General features: G+C 43.7%; 1 protein-coding gene across 4 annotated transcripts in view; it reads left to right on the forward strand.

The window, feature by feature from the left end:
- Nucleotides 1–22381, forward strand: part of Nachra3 (nicotinic acetylcholine receptor alpha3 subunit) — a 175379-nt gene continuing 152998 nt past the window's right edge. For 2 of the 4 annotated variants that reach the window (XR_013082084.1, XM_076786294.1), the window contains exon 1: nucleotides 1–191. The gene's annotated coding sequence lies outside the window, so the exon portion shown is untranslated. The remainder of the gene's footprint in view (nucleotides 192–22381) is intronic. The other 2 variants (XM_076786293.1, XM_076786292.1) reach the window with 2 other exon arrangements.

Genomic DNA, 22381 nt, shown 5'->3' on the forward strand with positions numbered 1-22381 from the left:
ACGGGCCGCCCGTGTCCTAGCCTCTGTCGTCGTGCACCGTTACCACTAGTCGCGTATGATACCACGACGTGTCGACCAGTCGAGTGGCAGTCTCGATCACGGTGGAATCGAAGGTTATAACCTGTCATCTTCGCCATCGTCATCGGCGCCGCCGACGTGGTCGTCGTCAGTCCCGATCAGCTGCCTCGCGGGTGAGTAAACGAACGCACAACATGCTCTCTTTCTCTCTTTCCGTTTCTCGTGGGTGTATCTGTGCGTGCGCGCCTCTGTGTGCATACGTGTGCTCGTGTACGTGCGCGTGTACGTGTGTGTCAAAGACACCGTTCCGAGAGCGCGGACGCTCCAGTTAACCTAGTTGCTGCGAGCCGTTCGAACGCCCTCGTGTTTATGCCGCGAAAACTGCGAAACGTTTGAAACGCCGGTGGAGCTAAGTAGCTGCGAAAAGCCGCGTGATCATCGATGTCGGTCGCGAGAGGTCGATCCGTCGGCCGTAGCAGTCGCGGTCGCGGTCCGACTCGTTTCTCGATCCTCGCGGAACAGGACCGCCGCGAGATTATCGATCTATCGGTTCTCTCGGTTCTCTCGGTTCGAGTAGCACCGCGTCGCTGATTTAGGAATCCCGTGGGGAATTCCATACCTATCAAGATTAACCTAGTTACCGATCTTCGTACCGCCCATCCGTTTCTTCCCTCGGAACGGTGATGTCTTCGAACCTGTCCCGGACTACAGTTAACCCTCCCATAATTCGGTGCGATTAATTCGTACCGCGTTACATGGAAACCGTGCTTAAATTAAATTTCATAGAAATCGCAATTTTTCCTCCGTGTTATAGGAGGGTTTGGCTGTGTTCGATATCGGCGCATCGCGATGCAGCGATTTAAGAATGTTTTAGCAATGTTTGTCTTGTTGTTATCAACATTGATAATCACTCGTATTTTGAATCGATTGCCGACTTTATTCCAATGCGTCCACCGACCAGGCGATCTTTTTATGTAATCGACGCAGGTCGGTAACAACCAGGCGAAACATGAAAGTATACGGTGACACAACTTTTGCAACACGCTTTTGTATTTATTATTATCGCATCTGTGATAATTTCGCCAGTACAATTCCCCATTTGGCGGTTAATTTGAATCAACGGAGAGAGAAAGAAATCCTTTGGCGGGCAATTCGTCTGAACGTATTACGTTTTCCTTTGAATTGAATTTTAGGGATGTTTCTTAAGAAATGTACATCGAGCGATGCGACGGCGGGCAATTTAAATAAATGCATCACAGATTTTACTGAAAGTTACTATATTTAACCCTCTTGTTACACAGAGAAATGAAATCGCCCAGAAACGATTGTCGTTTGCATTGGTTTTCTAAGCATTTTATTTAGAATTTTTGGCGATATTGCGTTGTATACGGTGTGCCGTGAGGGCTGTCGCGTCCACTGCACCACTCGATTGGCACGTTTTGTGTCGGGGCGCATCGCAGTCAAAGGGTGAAATGAATAAATAGGGGTGGAACGAACGGATCCCTTGCACGACCCAGTAGCGCCGTAGCGGGACGCGCAGCGTCCCGATTTCTGTCGGGGTTAACCCAGTTACGGGATCTTCGGAACGCCCTCGTGTTTACACCGCGAAAAGAACGGATGTTCGAAAGTTTCGTGAGAGATCTCGCCCCGTGTGTTCACTGCTGCACTCCCCAAGCTACCGCGTTGCACATCCACAATATTACCGCACCGTAACCGCTCCTATTTATACCTTGTTCATCATAAATAAAACGTTTCCACGAAAGTTCGAACCCCTAGAACCCGATCCTGCTGTTATTATTTCACTAGACCGAGGCACTACCCTTACAAACGTTTCTCCCCAAGAGAACGAAACTTTCTCGGCTGGTTTTGGAATGCGACATTAAGCAAATAACGTCGTATAAACATTCTCCCGTAACTCGATAGCCGAAGTTGTTGTTCAAGAAAGTTAAATCGCGTACACTTCGAAACAATTAATCTTCCGTATTGACCTCGCGTTTCCTCGCTTTCAAAGCTCCAGAAAAAGATTCTATGCAATGGGAAAACTTGCCAAAATTTAGTATACGCATGTAAGAATCCATGGCCACGATTTCGCGGATTTTCAGCGAGGAGAATTTGATTCGGCCGTGCTCGCAATATCTGTGCTCGCCCGTTCCGCTTCGCGCGACATCGACACTTGAACTTAATTAACGACATCATTAATTAGGTCGCTAATTGGCGAGTGTCCTCGACGAAACAAATAACGAGTGTCGATTTTCCTTTTAAGCGATTACACGCTTTCTTTCTGCTTTTTTCCCCGAAAACGAACTGTATCTTACGGACTTAATACGTTTTCTTTAAACATAATCGCCGGTCCGAAAGAAGCATATTCGGTCCCTTTAAACATACACATTTTACTTTCACGGAATTGCGATTTGAATGCTCGAACACCGGCTCGTAATTCGAATGACTTTCGCAGCCGAGACAAAGGCGTGTCTCGCGCGGAAGAATTTTTCCCGGGAATTTTCTTTGACTCGTTCGATTTGGTTCTCACGCGGAGCCGTATCACGGTGTCTCAGACGAATCCCCCGTAGCATAAAAGGAGATATTCCTGGATGAAAGGGGGATTTTCCCGAAACTACGCGGCGCAGTACTATAAGCTCGAATTGATCAGGCGTCTCGCGGTTTCTCGGATAAATGGAGTTCCCCCGAGGTTTTCTCGCGCCGGTATTTCGCTGGTCGATCCTCCGGCGAGAGGAAAATTTTCTATCCAGTCCCTCTAATTAGAGGCTCGCGAAAATCTCGATGGGGAATGTGTACGATATTGTAGATTTTCTCGTGGTCCGATCTCTAGGAGCGATTAATCGAACGGAGGCGCGGCACGCGGAGTGCGAAACGTTCGTTAACCTTTTTATCGAAGTATTAGCAAACGTTAGAAGGGCATAAACATCCGCAGTCTACTAATTAACGACGGTCTCGCGGGGCCGAGTGGTTGGTTTACACACGCGTCAGGCACGGCCATTGTCGCGTATTAAGCACGCCGTTGTTAAGCGTGCAACGCGCGGACGACTTAAAAGGATTATTTTACGTGGTTCGAATTACTTTCCAACCCCGTTTAGTTTCTCCCTGCTTCCCTCTCCCGCCCTGGAATCCGGTTTAAAAGAGAGGAGACCTTCTAACTTTTAGCGAGCTCGAGTTTCCGGTAGACTTTTGTCGGCTCGATACGCATCTGCAAATTCCGCTTCGATTTTCTACAGTGAATTTTCTTACAAAATAGACTGTTGTCTATTTACTCTGGTTAGAGTATCTGCAGACTCCCCTGAACAATACTGTATACTATTTACAATCAAACTTTTTGATGCGAGATAAAAAATGTCTGCATCGATCGCGGGAGCAGGAATCCAGTAAAATTCCTACTCATTTTTAACACGAATGCATAACGTTTGCAGTTTACGTGTAACACTGAGGACAGATGGAACAGATATTAATTAATGAACGAATAATCGGTCGAATCGGAACGCGTATTATAACCGAGCCGTATCTGATTACAGCGTAACAATAAAACGATACAACGCCGACACAACACACGCGAAACGACTTCTCGCTCGCTTCTCCTTTAGTCTAGCGACTTACGACTCGCTGCTAATGACTGCTATTAACTCTAGGGCATGCAATCTTATCCTTATAAGCGTTCACACCCACGCTACACGATGAAACCCTCTCGCAGCTTCTCCTGTTCTCACAGGCCGCGTCTGCATTCCTCGAATCCCTGAAATTCACTCGAAACTGTTGAACGAAACTCGTAACATGTATTTATGCATTCCTCCCCCCTCTCTCGATACGCTTTTTCTATTTTACTCGCACATTTTGCCGTTTCTGCATTTGCTTTCTGCTCGACTATTCATTCTTAAATTCCAGTTATTCTTGTTAAATTTGAATTATAAAATTTATTTTTTTTTTTGGGTGAAAAAATCTATGCTCATTTTTCGATTGTAGGTAGACTGCGGATTTTTATGCAAAATAGAAATTTTTCCCATCAATTGTAGGAGACTGGAACCAAGTAAACAGTTCTTTCTTTAGTAATTTAAGTAAGTTGGAAATTATTTCACTGCTTTATCTAATTGTCCAACACTATTAGCAAAAAGTGTACACGCCTATCTCTCTACCACGATCCAAACAGATTCTTTTCATCTCGAATAGAAAATTGATTGAAAAGGGAAAAGAGGGTTCTAGTGGTACAAGTAAATGGGACAGGCATCCCTTAAAGTCACGCGGTGGTCGAAGCGGTTGAAACCCGCGGATTTTGAATGGTCTCGCAACAATCTCTCCGGACAACCCCTGTCCGTCGAATCAGGGCTCATTCTGTCCGAGGAATTTCGTAATTACTCGAATCTCGGGCGAACGTTTAGGCTTTCGCGGGGATCGATCCCGTTGATTGCTTTGTGCGAGAACCCTGAAATCTCGTGGCCACGAAATATTGTTCGATAAAGGGAACTGGGTGTGTCCCTCGGCCGAGCATAAATTCCTTAATTAGCGGTCGTGTGCTAGAACCGTCCATTGCGCTCGGGACCCTCTGCGCTTCGAAATTTTATGCGTGCACAATATTTTGATTTCAGAATTTTCCTCATCTCGATGTGGACCATTAGGACATTTATATCACGTACGAAGTATACGCACTGTTCATGGTCAATATTCGAGCAAGGAAAAATGCAATTGGAAGCAAAAGTCGGCACGGAAGTTAACTCTTAGTACTCGAGTAGCTACTTTGAGCTGCCACTAAAAATTGCTAAATATTTTTCTCAATATTCAATTTATATTTAATAAATGATTAAACATTTAAGTAAATTGCACCATTTTCATATGCATAATTAAACAAATCATATGGACACATATTAGGTCAGAAGAAACGTTTGGGTTTCGAGTTAAAATAATTCCGAGCGCAAAGGGTTTGCATTGAAAATCGATTTGAGGATCAAACGATTAATTTTCTAGTTTTTCGAGTTCACTTGGGATCACAGAAATGTTTGGTGATCGAACTGGTGGCTGGGCTCAAAGTGCGATCCGGATCTCTGGGAAGAAGTTCCTCCTCAAGGATTAACCATTGTTCGATACAGTCGGCGAAGCGTGACCGCCTCGGCGACGCGAGCATAAGTTTCTTGATTAGTCGGTTCGCGGGTGCTAGTAAATTTCGCATGGTGTCTGATTGGTTGGCCGGTCACGTGCCGCCAACCGTAATCCCCGATTCCCTAGGCGACGCTCGCGATGATTGGTGAAACGCCGTTGTCGGATTTATGGCCGGAATTACTACTGGACTCGCCCCTGTAATAGGCATCACCTGTATCGCGAGAGTTCTCGGTTATTTACAGTTGTAGCCGGCGAGGTAATGGCGCGTCGTTTTCATTCGGTTACGGGGCCAGGATTTATCGAGCGGTGTTATTACTTGTTTAAGAAGGTTAATTGGCGGTAATGGCCGGCCGGGCTCTGGGGATATTGCATCAACGCTGTTCTACCGTCTTGGTCGGAGCCGAATCCTCGCCCCTTACACCTCGTCCTCGCCTCGATCTTCGCATCGTCGATTTCACAACCTCCAAATGAATTAACCGACTGTTTAGTAGCTTCTCAGTCCGCATCATCTTCGCGACCAAAGGCTTCTTAACCATTCAGGAAATTGCTGTATTGATATTTCGTAAATTGTGGTGATTCGAAGCCTAGCTCTTTAAAGAAGAATATCTGGGTTTGTACTGTTATTAATAGACTGCGGATTTTTATGCAAAAAAGTATTAAGGTATAAGGAGCTACGTACACATTTATTTGTTCTTTCAATAATTTTAACCGGAAAAAATAATCTGCTTAAATTCTTTAAGTGCTTTTTCTCAATTTTATCATAAACGCATGAAATCCGCAGCCTAAGAGGAACCTACCGGGTTAAAAATCTACCGGTGGCTATTTAGTAAAATCAATTGATACATTCTTAAAGCAGAAAATTCACTTCTACCAAATATACTTGTACTAACTAACATCAAGAATAATTCTATTAGAATGAGAATCCTTTTAACAGCGTTCTCCTGCGAGCAAACCGCTAATCGTTTGTCGTACATAAAACAAATCTCGGAGAGCTAAAATTCGTAGACATACGTTCTTTTTCGGATAACATTCAATTGTAATTTCGAAAATATAAGAACGAACGTGTTGTCCACCGACGAGCGTATCTCGCAGTCGATAATCGAGTCAGTAGTTCGAAGCAGGAAACGGAGAGCACCGTTCTATTTTTATTATATAGGGCGGAATGCTATATCTGGGAAATCCATAAACATTTCCCAATGTTTTCTATCGATAGGGTGAAAATTTCGTTTGAACTCCAACGCCAACGATTTACGAGCATCGACTCGAGAGGATATAAGATAAAAAATATCTAGAAGAAGCATCTGCAGATAACTAAAGAAAATACAGAAGAGGTAAAACGCGTAAAGATCAACTGATAGTTATGTAGAAGCTACCTTAATCTTGGTTCCTTGTCCTTAGACCAGTTTCTTTCGTTGATTTTCTGAGAACGAGAGGATACAAAAAAATGGAAATCCTGGGCAAATTTGCTTGACTTTCCCAAGCCCACATAAAGACTATTAAGGGAAACGTGGAGGCAAAGCACCTAAAGATGACTAAAGAAAATCTACGAGCGGTAAAACGCGCAAAGATCCTTGAGGAGAATGTAGAAGCTAGAGCAACCGTTCTGGGAGCCATGAGGTTCATTGGACAGGGTGTAAGCTCGGAATAAAGTGTATCGTCGCTTTTGGAAATTCCTGTCGGATCACTCGAGAAGCTTGATTCGAGTTGATAAGGGAAATTTGATCGACGTGAATCGGGTAACAGGATTCCACACGCGCAATCAAAGGTCTGGCCGTTTCGCGCCGTTGTCGTCGTCATGGTCGTCTAAACGTTGTATCTGGCGTTGTTGGTCGTGTTCGTCGACGACCTAATCTAACCCAGTTCCTTTATCCGTTCCGCGGAGCAATTTCTTTTTCGTTTATTTTTTCTTTCTCTTCTCTTTTTTTCGTTGATTCTCTTGGTCCTCCCTTTCTGTTCCTTCTCGTCCTTCCTCGTTTCACCTCTCGTTCGTCCCCGGCGACAACCTATTTAGCGGAAGCCTTTTAATCCCTTTTTCCCTCGCAGACACAATTTGTGTCACGCGCAATTAACTTCTTTGGCCCATCAAGTTCTTTAATGCTCCGCCGTTTCTGCGGGACGACGCGAAATTATTGGTTTTACATATATATACATATATATAATATATTTTTTTTCGCATGACTCTTAGCTCGCTTCGTAGAAGGCTAGACGAGGCGAAACGTGTTTTTAATGAAATTCCGCTCCGATAAATTTTCCATAAATCTCGGCCGCGTGCGCCGCCGTGAAAATCGATCCCATGGTCTCGTCGTCTTCGTTTTTTCGCGCGATGGACTCGGCTTGGCACTGTCCTCGGCTCTGATTGTCCCGGATGCGGCGTCCCACAGAGTTCGATAGCTTTAATCAAATTTCGCGCTGTGGATTCACAGGAATTACCAAAAACAGCTACGGCTAAAGGATACTCTGAATTAACAATCGAAACGTGGTAGCGTCAAATTCACAATTTTCTTTGCAGCTGAGGAATGCAGTGAAGCATTTGAGCCGTTTAACGCAAAAGTGGTGTGTAACTCAATATTTGCCTGTTTGATTTACATCTCAATCGCTATTACTCGATAGCGGATTTTATGCATTTATGACAAAAATTAGCAAGTATAATTCGAAACAATGAAGGCATTAGAAGAATTTAAAAATACATTTACATTATTTTCGACCTATTAAACATATTAGGAAAGAAAATCAATTTCTATTTCGCTCCAGTTGGTTGCAAATCAGACGGAAAATTTTTATTTTGCATAAAGATCCGCTGTCTAGTTATTACATAGAATAATTGTAATATAATTTTAGCGTTTCTTGCATGAGACCCACGTAACATCCTCCGATACGATTGGTTGTTGTAGAACTTTTATTTAATTTCTCGTTATCCAATGATCAACTGTTTTGACATAAATTTTTTCATTGAAGGATGTCAGAAAGGTGGAGGTTAGCTGCTTCTTTAATTCCTACAGCGAGGAACGAACTGCTTCTACATTTTCCTATAAATAGTATGTAGATTATTTTAGGGCAAGGACTACGTAAAAATTGTAACCGATTCCGAAAATATACACTTTCTGCGACCAGGTCCGCGCTTTGAAACTCGGGGTGCAGGTGGAAGAAATTAATGGGTTTCAACCGTATGCCTGCGGACTGCAGCGTGGAGGGCTGAATAACGTTTAGAGAAATGTCCGCGGTTCGGTCAGAAGGTTGTAGAACGTTCTCTCACGATTCCCGGGAAGCCTGATTCGGGTCTTAGAGGGATGAAAGTGGACGTCGTGGCCCGTCGTAGCCCGTCGTAGCCCGTTTGCAGTCCGATATTAGACGGGATAACCGGGAAACGCGGGTGGGAGAGTTAGTTAGTCGGTCGCGTCCCGTTCCATCCAGACGTCGGACGTTTAAACGCGATAATTAAAGTTTTTTCTTTGAGGCCGCGTGTCGCAGTGGACCCGAGAGACCCGAGAGAGACCCGCGTTACCCGTTTCTCGGCGGCAGGCTCGCAACCCTGCAGCCTTCCGCCGCATATATTTCCGTATTGCGCTAACAGGCTGCTTAACTATTCCGCGGGCGTCGACGGCGAACAGAGCGGAGCCATTTCACAGCCAACGGGTCTCAGACTGTCGAGGAATAGAGCACGACATTCGCAATCTTCGCATGCTACTTTGTATTTTGACGATAAACATTGTCTTTTCTATTCCTGTGTCGTATTAAGGGCCCGGGATAGTCACGTGACTTTTTAATTAATAATTTGCATTCACAGCCTTCAGACACAGACTTTAGATCCGTCTTGGTCTTGATCCGACGGGTGTTAAGTCTGTGACTAAACTTGTCACATTTTTTGCTCTAAATTGTCGATATTATGAATTCTGATTCCAGGAACGTGCTTTAAGTTTTTCGCTTTATTTCGCAGAGAGTCAAGACAAAATATAGCTCAATTTGTAGCTGGAGATATTTTCTAGTGATCGCTGCTTTCGATTTCAGAAAAATGCTTGGATTCCACGGCATGCATATCGTCAAATTTTGGCTTACTTCTAACGCTTATATTACCAAATATCTGCATAATCTCGGCAGCTCCTGACCAGCGGGCACTAGATTGAACCCCTTCCTCTTTCGAATGAGCCCTTTACCAGCGACAAAATATTGTTATATAAGGACGAAAACTTGAGGCAAGTAAAACTATTTTTTTGACGGTAATGTAGTCACTCTACCTTATCGTGAAGCTACGAAGACCGGGCCCTTAAGGGGGCCGGCAGGCATTTGGCCTTGACTGTCACGCTATCATGTTATCCTGTGCCTTTTTTCTAGACATTTTACGTCTTAAATAAGTAAGTAATCAATTAAAAATGCATACCACCGTGTTTGTACATGTCTTTGCTACGTCTGTATAGAGCCTTTTTTTCGATACGAACACTAAATCTCTCGAAATTAAGAGAATCTTTCAGCGGCAGCCATCTTGTGACGTCATAGTTGCTTCAGAATTCGAATTTTCTGCCGAATATTACAAATTACTCCACGATAAGGTACAAAATTCGCAATTTGGGCTCTATACAGACGTAGATTGGACTTTTAGGAAACACAATTGACCACTTCTAAACTGCTCATTGCAATATTGAAGCGGCAGTTTGTCTAGATTTTGACCCTTGCATACGTATATGGATTTAAAACCATGCCGGCCCCCTTAAGTAAGCTGTTTTGATTTTGCATGACTTTTATGGGCATTGGCGTGGCGCTCGACGCGTTCACGGTGATTGTTGAACAGACCAATGTTGATTCACACCACATTTGCACTGAATGGCTCAAATAAAGAAAATCGATGATTATTGAAACACGACTATTCCGTTGAATATTAATACACGCGCAGATCATTGGAGAAGCTCCTGGATCAGCGCTAAATAAAATTCGTGTCTTTAAGCGTCTTCTGTCCGTATCTTTTTAGAAACTGTATCTAGAAAATCTAGAAAATTGTCGTTTCGATCGCTTATTTCGAGCGGCGTGTACCGCGATGCGTCGCGATGCAGAGCGATGCCCCGGAAGCGTCCGCCAAGACGCGATTTACGGTACTCGGAAGCCGAAACTCACCGTGAAATCGGATGCGCGGGTCACTGCTGCGTGCCGCTTACCTTTCCCCCGTAAACTGTAATCGTTTCCTTGTTCGTGGATCCCCCACTTCCTTTGTTTCCTGCCTGGATCGGCTCGTTCGAACGGATTGATCGTCTCCTTTGAATTTACCCTCTCACTCTTCTCGCCCTCTACCTTTTCTCTTTCTCTTTGGTCAATGAGAGTATAGTAATCTTCGTTTAACGGACTCGCCCCCCCCCTCCTCCTCCACTTCCCGGTTAATTGACGCGGAGCTATTTCCCAGTGATTCCCTGGGATCGCCGAAACTTTTCTTCGTCCCTTTTGTTTCATTCTCACTCGATGTTTCTTACTTTCGTCCGCGATCGAGCCACGATCCGATGGGAGATTGCCACGATCATTCTTGAGCACACATGCCGTCCAAACTGGGGGAATATTGCCACCTGAGTTCGACCTTTATCGATTGCAATAGTTCATTCGATCTTCTTCGCTTTCTTGATTTATTAATGCTCGCGATTGAAACAGTTGGTCGTTAATAATCGGGACTGATTTAGTCGGGCGGGGAGTTTGGCAGACGGTTGCAATTTGTCACAACCAGGCTGCAGATGCTAATACAATTTCCTACTTTAATTTGGAGAGACAGAACTCATCATTTAATACCATAATTTTTATTTTGTGTAATTTTATTTTAAAGTAGCTCTTGCACATCAGAAATAAGTAAAAACTGCATTACACGCAGTTGTATTTTTAAAGCGCTTTTTGTTATTCTACCAATCTTGTCGTTACTCATTTTCTCGAACACTTTACGAAGACGCAACTTCTATTTCGATATTCCTCGCTGTTCTTAAAAAATTCTACGAAGAAGAAAATTCCAGTATTTCTTCTCGACGAATAAATTATTGCGAGAGAAAGAAATGCTAGAATTTTCTTCTTCGTAGAATTTTGGAAGTGCAGCAAGGAATATCGAAATGGAAGTTCCGTCTTGATAAAGTATTCAAGGAAATAAGACCGAGGCAAGTTCCCTCCGTGGCAAAAATAAAATACCCTGAACTTTCGCGGATACGTATAGCTTCCGTTGTTTCCGGCGAACTCCGTAAACCGAGATAAATGCATAATCGTATCCGCAGTCTAATTATCGCGGGCAGTTGGCCGTGGAAAAATAGATCCGTTTCGATTGTTTATCCGTTTCCCCTGGTTCGTTTCTAATTACAGGCAAAAACCAGAGCGATACAACTTGTTCGCAGTCACGCGATATCCGCCCGCCGTACACAATCGAACGGGGGGGACTGCTCTCGACACCGATAACAAATAATTAAAAGTTCCATCGATATTTCCGAATTCCACGATCCGTGAACTCGGCCCGTTGTCCGTCAGCGCATAGAACAACAACGAAGAAGCGCGTTCAGGCAATTTATAATGGAAAAAGATTGCCGTTCGGTTGCCCCTTCTATTCTTTCTCTATTTTTTTTTTCGCGACAAACAGCTCATCCTCTTTGACTAGTTCTCTTTTTGTTCCCACTCGCGTTGCTTTCGAGCACAATTCTGTGTGGACGAAAATAAAACAATGAATTATGAACACTCAATCCCTTTCCGTGCAACAACAAGTCAATTTCTAGAAGCTTCAGTTTCCCAAAGAGAAATCGAATTTTCTCAGAAATGAATCTACTTTTGTAAAATTCGGGGGGCTCCGGTAAGACATTTAATCGATCGCGATTTTTCGCAGGCTTCGCGAAAGTTCGGGGAACGGTAATAGGAAGAGAAATTGAAACGGGGAGCACGGGGAATTAATATATTGCTCTTTGAACGGGGCTGAAGGGCGCGGGACAATTGAAATTGGAGTAGAATTGGGTTCAAGTTGATTCTTTTAACAAAGCGGGGAGCGGCCGTCCTCGACAATGGCGCTGTCGGGTTTAGACAGCCCGAGGGTAGAACGTCGTGGAAATTGAACATAAACAATTGAAATTATTTTCTCTCGCGACGAATTGCCGGCGAGCGGTTCTACGAGGATGTTTGAACAGATCGCGAATCCGGTTTCCGGCGACAGGTTCTCCATTTGTCCTTTTCCTCAAACTCAAATTTCCAATCGTTCCTCTACTCTATTTTTTCTGTCCGACGTATATAATTGGACTGCGGGTTTTATGCACTTGTGACAAAACTGTGTCGGCGCGATTTAAAACAGTCGAGAGAATAAAACAATTCAAGCACAAGGACTAAGGACGAACGTTACCAGAATTTGGGAGCCTCGACGCGCCATTTTCAACCTTTTAAAATCATTAAAGAAAGAAGGAACTTTTTATTCGGCTTCTAATGTCAGCGATGCAGAGAATTTTTATTTTGCATAAAGATCCGCAGTCCAGATATAATAGATAACTCGTGGGTTAAGGCGCGAACAAAGAAGCGACGCGAAAGGCTTTTTCGAGATTGCGTTTCTCCTTACGGAGAGTGGACATTACGACGCGCGAAAAACTTGGCAAGAATGTCGGACAATATTCGGGAACAAAGCGCTCGACAAAAACGTCCTCGGGGTCTGTTTCGTATCGGTTGACAAACACCAAAACCACCGGCAGATATTTCGATTTGAAACCTATACGTCTGGTTCTTTCACCATTGAATAAGTACAGTGAATTCTCGATACTTGTCAACAACACGGGTCTTGCCAGCGTCGTGGGTCGTTCAGGAGACGTGCCCGAGCCGTGTTATGTTTATACTCCTCGGCGTCCGAGGCCTCTCGAGCTTCAGAAACCATTGTGTTTAAGGGCCCGGTCTTCGTAGATTCGCGATAAGGTAGAGTGACTACATTACCGTCAAAAAATGGTTTTACCGTATTACCAAAAAATTGTTTTACAATGGTTTTCGTCCTTATGTAAGAATATTTTGTCGCTGGTAAACGGCTCATTCGAAAGAGGAAGGTTCAATGTAGTGCGCGCTGGTCTGGAGCTGCCGAGATTATGCAGATATTTGGTAATATGTGCCCATAATTATTAAAAATTTAACAAAAATGAGTTTATCAGTTATTTCACACCACATTATTTTAAACTAAATTTATTCAATGTAATTTTTACGATATCGTAAAAAATGAACCATTAGATAGTGGTTGTAATTTCAACATTATATGAAATTCATTTAGTGTTAATTATGAAAGTGGTCTAAGTCAAGAATTTAAAGAAATTATATAAACATAACTTGAAAATGGCGCGTGGCCCTCTGTGACGCGTTTCTAAACTACATAATAAGCCGATAACTGACAATCAAATAATAACAGAAACGACAATTCATTCCGGTTTATCTAACGATATACATAATTCAATTGGGCTCTTCCGAATTAATTATTGGCGGCAAATAATTTATATATACCACTATGGCAACAGATACGTTCAGGCCAAAATCGTAACATTAAAGTAGCATTGACAATTGAAAATTGCTCAGTCATCAAATAATAATATTGAAACGGTAGACCACAAATTTTTGGTATCGGGTCATTCCTTTCTACTGAATGACCGTGATTTTGGGTTGATAGAAATGAAAATAAAAAAAGCAAATTACTTATACAACCCTGAGCATTATTATGAATTGATAGAAAAGTGTAGAAGAAGAAATACATTTTCGATAAAACGAATGTCGCAGCCGGATTTTATTTCAACGAAATCACTAGAAGAGTCAATAACAAGAAGAGTAAAAAATACCGCGGGCGAATCTATCTCTTGGCTGCAAATTCAATGGATGAGATTCTTGAAAAATGAACCTTATAAAATGTTCTATAAAACTTCTTTAGATGATTCTAAATTCCACGTTTTGGATCTTTCACCTAAAAGAGGAAGACCAAAAATATACGGAAATATTCAATTACTTCCATTATACACCACCACTAGACCAGTAACGGAAGAAAAACATAAAGATATTATGTGTTTACTACCATACATCCCTCCAGTTTTTCAGGAACATTTATGAATCTTAAAAACTCGAAATGATAAAAATGGATTACTTTTTAAAAATAATTAATAAATGTTCAAGAATTATTTCATTAAAATTATTGTTTCAAATAAAACTCGTAGTTCTTTATTGCTTTAAGTCACTTATAGGACATTCAGTTAATTTTGAGAATGGTCTAAGTCAGTTCAAACTTTAAAAACAACATTTTCGTATGAAATTCACACAAAATTTCATATTCATAATAAATTTCCATTAATCAAGACTAATAAAATTATAAATTAAAATGTCGCATAATGTAAAAATATTTTTTAATTTATTCAAATGCAATTCATTAAATATCTCGAAACAAGAAATATATGACTTAGACCACTTTCATAATTATGGGCACATATAAGCGCCAGAAGAGTTTTCTGGATGAAATCGAGAGCAGCGCGCACTAGAAAATATCTCCAGCTACAGATTAAGCTATATTTTGTCTTGATTCTCTGCGAAATAAAGCGAAAAACTTGAAGCACGTTTCTGGCGTCAGAATTCATAATATCGATAATACAGAGCAGAAAATGTGGCAAGTTTAGTCACGGATTTAACACCCGTCGGATCAAGACCAAGACGGATCTTAAGTCTGTGTTTGAAGGCTGTGAATGGAAATTATTAATTAAAAAGTCACGTGATTATCCCGGGCCCTTAACGGTAGAACCGCCGCGGGCGACGCAAAACTGCTCGGAGTTATTTATTCGGCAGACCATGGTGAACTCGATAAAAGTCGAATGAAATCTCGGTAAACGTATTTCTGTAATTCGTACGATAAAATCGAAAGTCACCGGTTGTTCGATTGGTACTAGCGGCGTTAAAAACTGCGACGATCTCGTCCCGAAGTACCCAATATTTTCTTCTCGCCTAGGGATTACGAGTCTCGCGAATGATCCAAGAAATCCGCTACGAGCGTCGAGAACGACGCCACTTTCTGCGCGAAGATTGCATTTATGACTCGACTCGGGGATCTTTACGATAATAACGCGGACCGCGAACCGGTGGATTGATCGAGCACTGATCGACACGCATCGAGGATCGCGGAAACATGCGCGTTCGATCCGAAATTCGCGGTTTCGTACTTTTGTAAGACTTGTTAATTTACTCGTAATTGTTAGATTGCCGATTTCATGCATTTCCTATACAAATGAACAGATCAAATACAAAATTGTAAAAATATTGAAAGAATTTAAGGACACGCTTGTACCATTTTTGGCTTGTTAACCCTTTGCACTCGAAACTATTTTAACTCCAAAACGATACATTTCTTTCATTTTATACATTTTTTAATACAATTTTTTTCATGTTATACATATGAAAATGATGCAATTTACTCGTACAATACTGAAGGGTTTAGTAATTTATTACATACAAACAAATATAATAATGTAAAAAATCTTTTGAATAATGATACAGCAATTTTTAGTGGCGCCTTACAGTCGCCATTCGAGTGCTAAGGGTTAATACTAAACCTACCACCGCCGGTCAAAATGACCGGTTCCAGATTATTTGTTGCAATTACTGAAATTATAAAGATGATTTCGTGGAAATGTTTAAATGAATATATTTAGTAGAGCATGTATTATAATACGAACCGCACAAAATCCAAATAAATTCAATCTCGTTTTCTTTATAAGACAACATGATTTTCTTAAAGTCGTCAAAGCAGATTCTAGTGGAATTAAAAAAGAAAAACAATCGGAGAAAATACGGCTTAGAGTTTCAAGCTGCGACATTCATTCACCGAAGGATGTAAAGCTAGTCTCCAAGCTTCTGTTTAAGCTGACGACTGTGCGGAGAGTAGTTTATGCTCCCCGGGGAGCTTCCTTTTATTCTCCCGCAGTCCAGAGTGTCATAAGGCAGACGATCGCATCCAGAGTCTTACAACATTTCGTTCTTTCTCGATCCTGTTCGCGTAATTTTGGTACGTGCAAAGTCTTCAATATTTTCAGGATGGTCCGGGGTCGCCTCGAGATCGGTTTCGCATCAAGAGCGCCGAGAACAAGATCGAAGTTCGATTTCATCAAAGTCGTCAAAGTCGAGAGAAGTCGAATTTTCTGACAAGACGTTTAGAGAGAGAGAGAGAGAAAGAGCACCTCATTTCCCGATGGTTCGTCCCGAAACCGGATTGCGATAAGGGCTGAAAGTTTTCGCGGAGGCTTCTCCTCGGGCTGGTGTCTCGATAAGAGCTCGGGCGTCTCGCGAGAGCGCGCGCCCGCGCATCACGTGAACACCGAAAAAGATTTTTCACGTGTTGCTTATCTCGGCTTCGTTTAAGGTCACCGCAATCGCTTATCGACCGGCGGAATTACCGTCGTTACGGGCCGCGCTCCCCTTATGCGGTAATAATACCCATTGAAGCCCCTTCCGATTTCATAGAAACTCGATCGACGTTTCAGAAGAGCCTCCTCGATATCGGTGTCTACGAAACTCTCTGCTCCTCTTTCATTTCGCCGCCGAGCCAGGCAGAATCGCTCCGAGAGAGAGAGAGAGAGAGAGAGAGAGAGAGAGAGAGAGAGAGAGAGAGAGAGAGAGAGAGAGAGAGAGAGAGAGAGAGAGAGAGACAGAGAGAGACGTATGCGTGGCTGTCTAGATACGTGTCCGCATTTGTGTCTGTGTGTGTATGTTTCGCGCGTAGCCCCGCGGAGAAACCATTAATTTTCTCTTCCACTCTCTCTCTCTCTCTTTCTCTGCTCGCGTATTTCGCCGTCTCTGTTCCTTTGAAAATTTACGATACGCTTTAGACGGGCTGGTCAATCGAGGTTTCGTTTTCAAACGGGGATTCAATCTATCATACCAGTCGGAACGTTTCCTTTTCCTCTTCTCTGTTCTTTACTCCCCTCTTGGCTATAGTTCGGTTCTGAACCCTCGTGGCACCTCGAGAGTATATTGGAACGTTTTCTTGTTTGGAATATTTAGCGTATCAAAGTCTACGTTCGATGGAAGTGTTCCTCTGCACCGCTAAATCTACATATTAATTTGATATACAATTTATTTCCCCTCTATTAAATACTCTGCTCTTTGAGGCAAGGGAATTGGAGAGTCTTTTCTAGTGGGATATTCGATACCTTCGCCCGGCAACGTCGTCTATCTTGTTTGCAGCGTTCGCCGCAATATTGTTATTCCGGAACTGTGGCAACATTAAACGACGAATATCCTGGCTTGATTCCTCGATTTCGGTTACATGGACAATTATAACAACGCGATATGTTTTATTAAAATTAGGAAACAATTTAGGAACGTACACGGTGCGTTTACGCTGTTGTACTTCGGTGAAAGCAGATGATACGGTGGATTACGGGAACAATTTGAAGCGGCCAAAATTAAATGCCTTAGGGTCATTGTTGTTGTCGCATAAATATTTCAGCTGCTCGTTTACCGCGTCGATTCAATGCACAGCATTATGGAACGACATAATTCATTTTTCAGAATTCCCCCAACCTTTATTCAACAATCACTCGGTCTCTATTCCCCGTTTAATGTACGATTAACGAAACTATAAAAATGCGTTTATGGGGAATGTATTTAATAAACTTCGTTGAATATGTGATCGGTGGTGATTCTACATTAAAAATCATGTAACAAAATTGGAAAGTTGTTCAATCGTTCCGGTTTGCGAACGGGACCTGTACGAATGATTGGCCTAACAGGGTTTTTGGAATCGGCTTGTCCCGATTATGGCGAGGGCTTGCGGCGAAACAATCCGAGAGAAGAAAAGCTGGAGGGTTGAGCACGGTGTGTAGTCGTCGGGCTAAATTGCTTGCAATTTAACGCGGTGAGGTCGCGCGCTCGCGGAGAGGGTTAAAAAGGTGCTCGGAGCGGACGGTTATCCCGTCCGGCGTGTGTCTACGAAACGCAATTAAGAATGTTGGGAGAGGGGGGAAGAGGGATACAGGTTAATCGAGTCAAAAATCCTGACGAACGGTCGAGGACGACGACAAACCGGGGGGTTGGGGGGAGTTGAACAGGGGGCGAACGGGGCCGAGACTGTCGAGGGAGGAGCAATTTTATTGCGCCCTTGTGTCGCTTTATGCAATTACGAGTCGTTGTCGGGCCATCGTGAAAACACGTCGTTCATCTTGTCGTGCTCGCGCATACTCTCGTGGCCCTCCTCCTACCTCTTTCGCCTCCTCCTTCTGCCGCCGCTGTGCTGCGCTCCTCTTCGATGTCTCGTGTAATCCAAGTCGCTTTTGTACACATTTTATCCGGGAGGGTAAATAAACTTTTTTTTTCTCTCTCCGCGATCCACCAGAGAACGCGCTATTAGGTGCTTCCCTTATCTTCTGTGTTCTTCGCGTTAATTCCCCCGGAGCTGTTGCTCGAGGATAACAGTCGAATAACTGGTCTTTATTGGTCGGTTCTCCCTGCGGCCCGTTCGGCGACTTTGCTCGCTTCTACGAGGAATTTTGATTCTCCTAATTAACACGAGTGTGAGCGGAATTAACCCTTTGAGGCGCGGGCCAATCTTAATTGAAACGATAATCATTTTAGCGGCAATTGTTTCGTCGATAAAAGCTGCGTAAATATATTTGGTCGTCCCATAAGTTCGTGCTGTTTACTCTTGTAATCACCCTTTCATTCCACAACCTCTTCTGACCTTTTTGGCAAAGACATCATACCGTCACTATAAAATTTCTGCGGTTTTTCATTAAAATAATTTTCAATGGTGAATAATATAAACATATCCACAGCACGAACTTATGGGACGACCTAATATATTCGTACGTTTCGAAATTCAAATGAAATCCTAAATATATCATCAAATTTGTCGTGTGCGATTCCAACCTATAGCTCTCCAGAATAATAATAGCTTTCCAGCCATTGAAAATAGTCCTTCGCATGGAACTGAAAAACACTAAGTTGTTAATGCCCCGAACGTGGAAAAGATGGTGGTTTGTTCTGCGGAAATTCTGTATCGATCGATGAAACAATTACCGATGAAGCGATTATCGATGAAAAGTCTTGAACACAAAACATTGTGGATGATCGATAACAGTTTTCGAACGCGACTATTGTACCGTAAGCAATGCTCTCTACACCGGACCACGAACGCTTGAAAAACGGACATTGTCTGAGCACATTCGTGGATGAAGAGGGTGTGGAAGGAAATCAGGAAGATAACGAGCGAGGCTATCCGCGCGGAACTCGTCTCAAGGAGGACTCGCTTAGCTGGAGAACTGGCCTGCTCGACGGTAACCAAAATTCGCTCGAGTAACGTCGGACGACGGTGTAGAGATCCTTGCCCCGTTGATACAGAAAGAAAAGAGCAAAGAAGTCCGAGAAGACAGAAAGAGCAGAGAGAGAGAGAGAGAGAGAGAGAGAGAGAGAGGGAGAGAGAGAGCCAGGGAGAGGGAAGAAGAAGCGCAAAGAAAGATGCAAGCGTGGAGGGTGGCTCAAGAAATAGGTCAGCCAGCTCGAAACACGTAAAGTAACGCGTGCTCCTCGAAAAAAGGAAGTCTCCGGCGAGCTCGAACGAGTACAACGTTTTTCTTTCAATCTTTCTTTCTTCCTGTTACGCTTATTTTCCCGGCCTTTTTTCCCGGCCGTCTCTTCTTCCGGCCAAGGGCCCGAAAGACCGTCGAACACGGGGCCTCGTGGCGAAACCGGAGAATCGAGAGGGAACGCGGAGCCCGAGGGATGGGGGTACGGGTTAATTTCGCCATTAGCCCGGATAATTTCGTTTCGAGGAACCTCTGCCTAGGCAGCCACGGCCAAGAAGAAATTTCGCGAGTGCCGCACAATGGATACCTGAAAAGTTAAAGCGTCGCGTCGCGTCGCGTCGGCGCTCGGCCCCCGAGAGAGGCATTAGGGGAGGCTCAAAGCTTTTCGGGGAGAGTCTAGCGTAACCCTCTTGTCTCTCTTGTCAACTCTTGTCTGCAGTTTATCTGCTACAAGTGTTCCGAATACACCGACTACTGCCCTCGCTCGCTCTGCTCGGCTCGGCACCGCTCGAAAACTCTTCCTGGAGGAGGCAGGCAGGCAGGCGCGAGTGTGAACGCTTCCTAAACGCGCCACAGTTTCCGCGGAACCATCGATCGCACTCCCCTTTCTCTCTCTCTCTCTCTCTCTCTCTCTCTCTCTCTCTCTCTCTCTCTCTCTCTCTCTCTCTCTCTCTCTCTGCCACCCTCTTGTCCCCGCCTCGTCCTGATCCTCCACCACCTCCAACAACCTCCACCACCTATTCCTTCCCCGACCCCCGGCGGCCCACCCACCCCTGTGGATTTATCGGTGTTTTAACGTGATTCCTTTGCTGCCAGCGACCGACGGGTTAGACCATAGCTCCCGACCGCACGCGTTCCTCGAAAATGCAGCACTAGCGTCCCCGCTTGCTCGAAAATCAGAAATCTAGCATTTGTAAACATGTTTGTCCACCGCGGACACATCTTTCGAAGAATTTATTTTTCGATTGGTTTTCTTAATGCCGGGCGTACCGACCGATCGACGTGACCGGAATCCCTTTTACTTTTATCGGAGGCTGAAGATACCGGCGAGAATATACCTCCCACGAATCCTGATGCTGAAAGCTGTTCAACGCTTCAGAGACGATGTTTGCTGCGCACGGTACTGGCTCTGACGAATTTTTCCGAATTTATTTCGCGAGGAGAGTTCTTCAAGAACGTGTTCGTCGTGGTTTCCGTTGGCCCTTTATTTTACCAGTGAAGCAAGTGCTGAAGAAATAAAATTGTATCCTTCCATCGTCGATATGTAAACATTACAGAAAATGTAGACGTACGATGACTTCTCGAGGATGCTAGGATCATAAATAAGACTCAAAGTTCGTCTAAATCTCAGCTTTTCGCTGCGAGAAGTCCGAGAAGGCGTACCTTGAACCGTGAAGGCGTTTCAATCGAACTTTCTAACGTGCTTAAAAAATTGTAGGCGCGGCTCCGCCTGGAAATTTCGACGATAAAGACAGTTTGGCCCTTTACAAAAGACTCTGCCTTACAAAGGGACTTTCTAAAGGGTGCTGTCAGCCAGAAAAGATTGGGGAACTATGGACGAACCAGAAATTACGTGCGAACGAACTTATGCAACACTAGACCCACCGAGCTCTAAAAGTAACCGGTAAACAGGGTGTCTCAGGTTAGCATGAAACATATTACCCTTCAAACACAAATATCTTGACATTAAATGATCGAAAGATTAAAGCGTTAACGGGGAAAATAAATATTGAAAAAACAGAAAGTCAAGAGTGAAATTTCGGACGCAAACGACCCAGGTCCTAGACGGAGGGTTGAATCCTTTGGGGTTAATTGAACCCCGCCGGAGGGTTAAATTTATTTCGATGTTACACGGAGATTAGTGTCATCATTTCCCACGAAAGGGTCCTTACAGCCTCAATCATTACGAACCCGGCTGTTTGACCGTGCAGGGTTGATCACCCCGTCGTAACGTTAACGGGAGCCCGGGGAAGCAAAACTGCACCGTTCCGCGGAGAAGTATAGCGTTCGTCGATGATCACCGCAAAGCTCGTTGATCTCGTGGCGAGTTCACAAAGAAGAGTTGCCGGAACACGTCGCCAAGAAGAAATCCAGCGGGAAAAGAATATCCAGCGGCGTAATTTAATTAAACTGTTGTAACTGGGCTGCGCGAGTCGGCCCGGCATGCGAACTTGGAATTCACAATGCTGACCACACGCGACAGGAGTCCTCCGCAGTTCGCAATTATTCCTGTCGGGGCCGCGGCGAAGTTCTTTCAACAGTTGCTCGCTCGGCCACGAGCACAAAAGTCGCGATGCAAGACGGAGAACGAGACAATGGCAGAGAGAATAAGAGAGAAAAAGAGAGAGAAAGAGAAAGCAACCAGAAGAAACCATCCGGGAACTGGAGAGCAAAAAATTTTACGTCCGACCTCCCAGCGGACCTAATTCTTAGCTCTCGAACATTGTAATTATGTTTCCCGGCTCGCAGCCACCGATTCCCGATTTAGGATCATCGCGAGTCAAAAACATGTGTTCTTAGAATTTTATAATTGATAACTAGACTGCGGATCTTTATGGAAAATAAAAAATATTTGCATTGATTGCAAGACACAGGAGCGAAATAGAAATTTCTTTTTTCTTTTAATTATTTTATTAAGCTAAAACCAATACGCTGGTGCTCTTAAATCTTTTTAATATGTCCACTGTTTTACATTGTGCTTACCCATTTTTGTCATAAATGCATAAAATCCGCAGTCTATTGATAACGTTTACGACCATTCA

Source organism: Halictus rubicundus, chromosome 4 (genome assembly GCF_050948215.1).
Source record: "Halictus rubicundus isolate RS-2024b chromosome 4, iyHalRubi1_principal, whole genome shotgun sequence".
NCBI classification, from domain to species: Eukaryota; Metazoa; Arthropoda; class Insecta; order Hymenoptera; family Halictidae; genus Halictus; species Halictus rubicundus.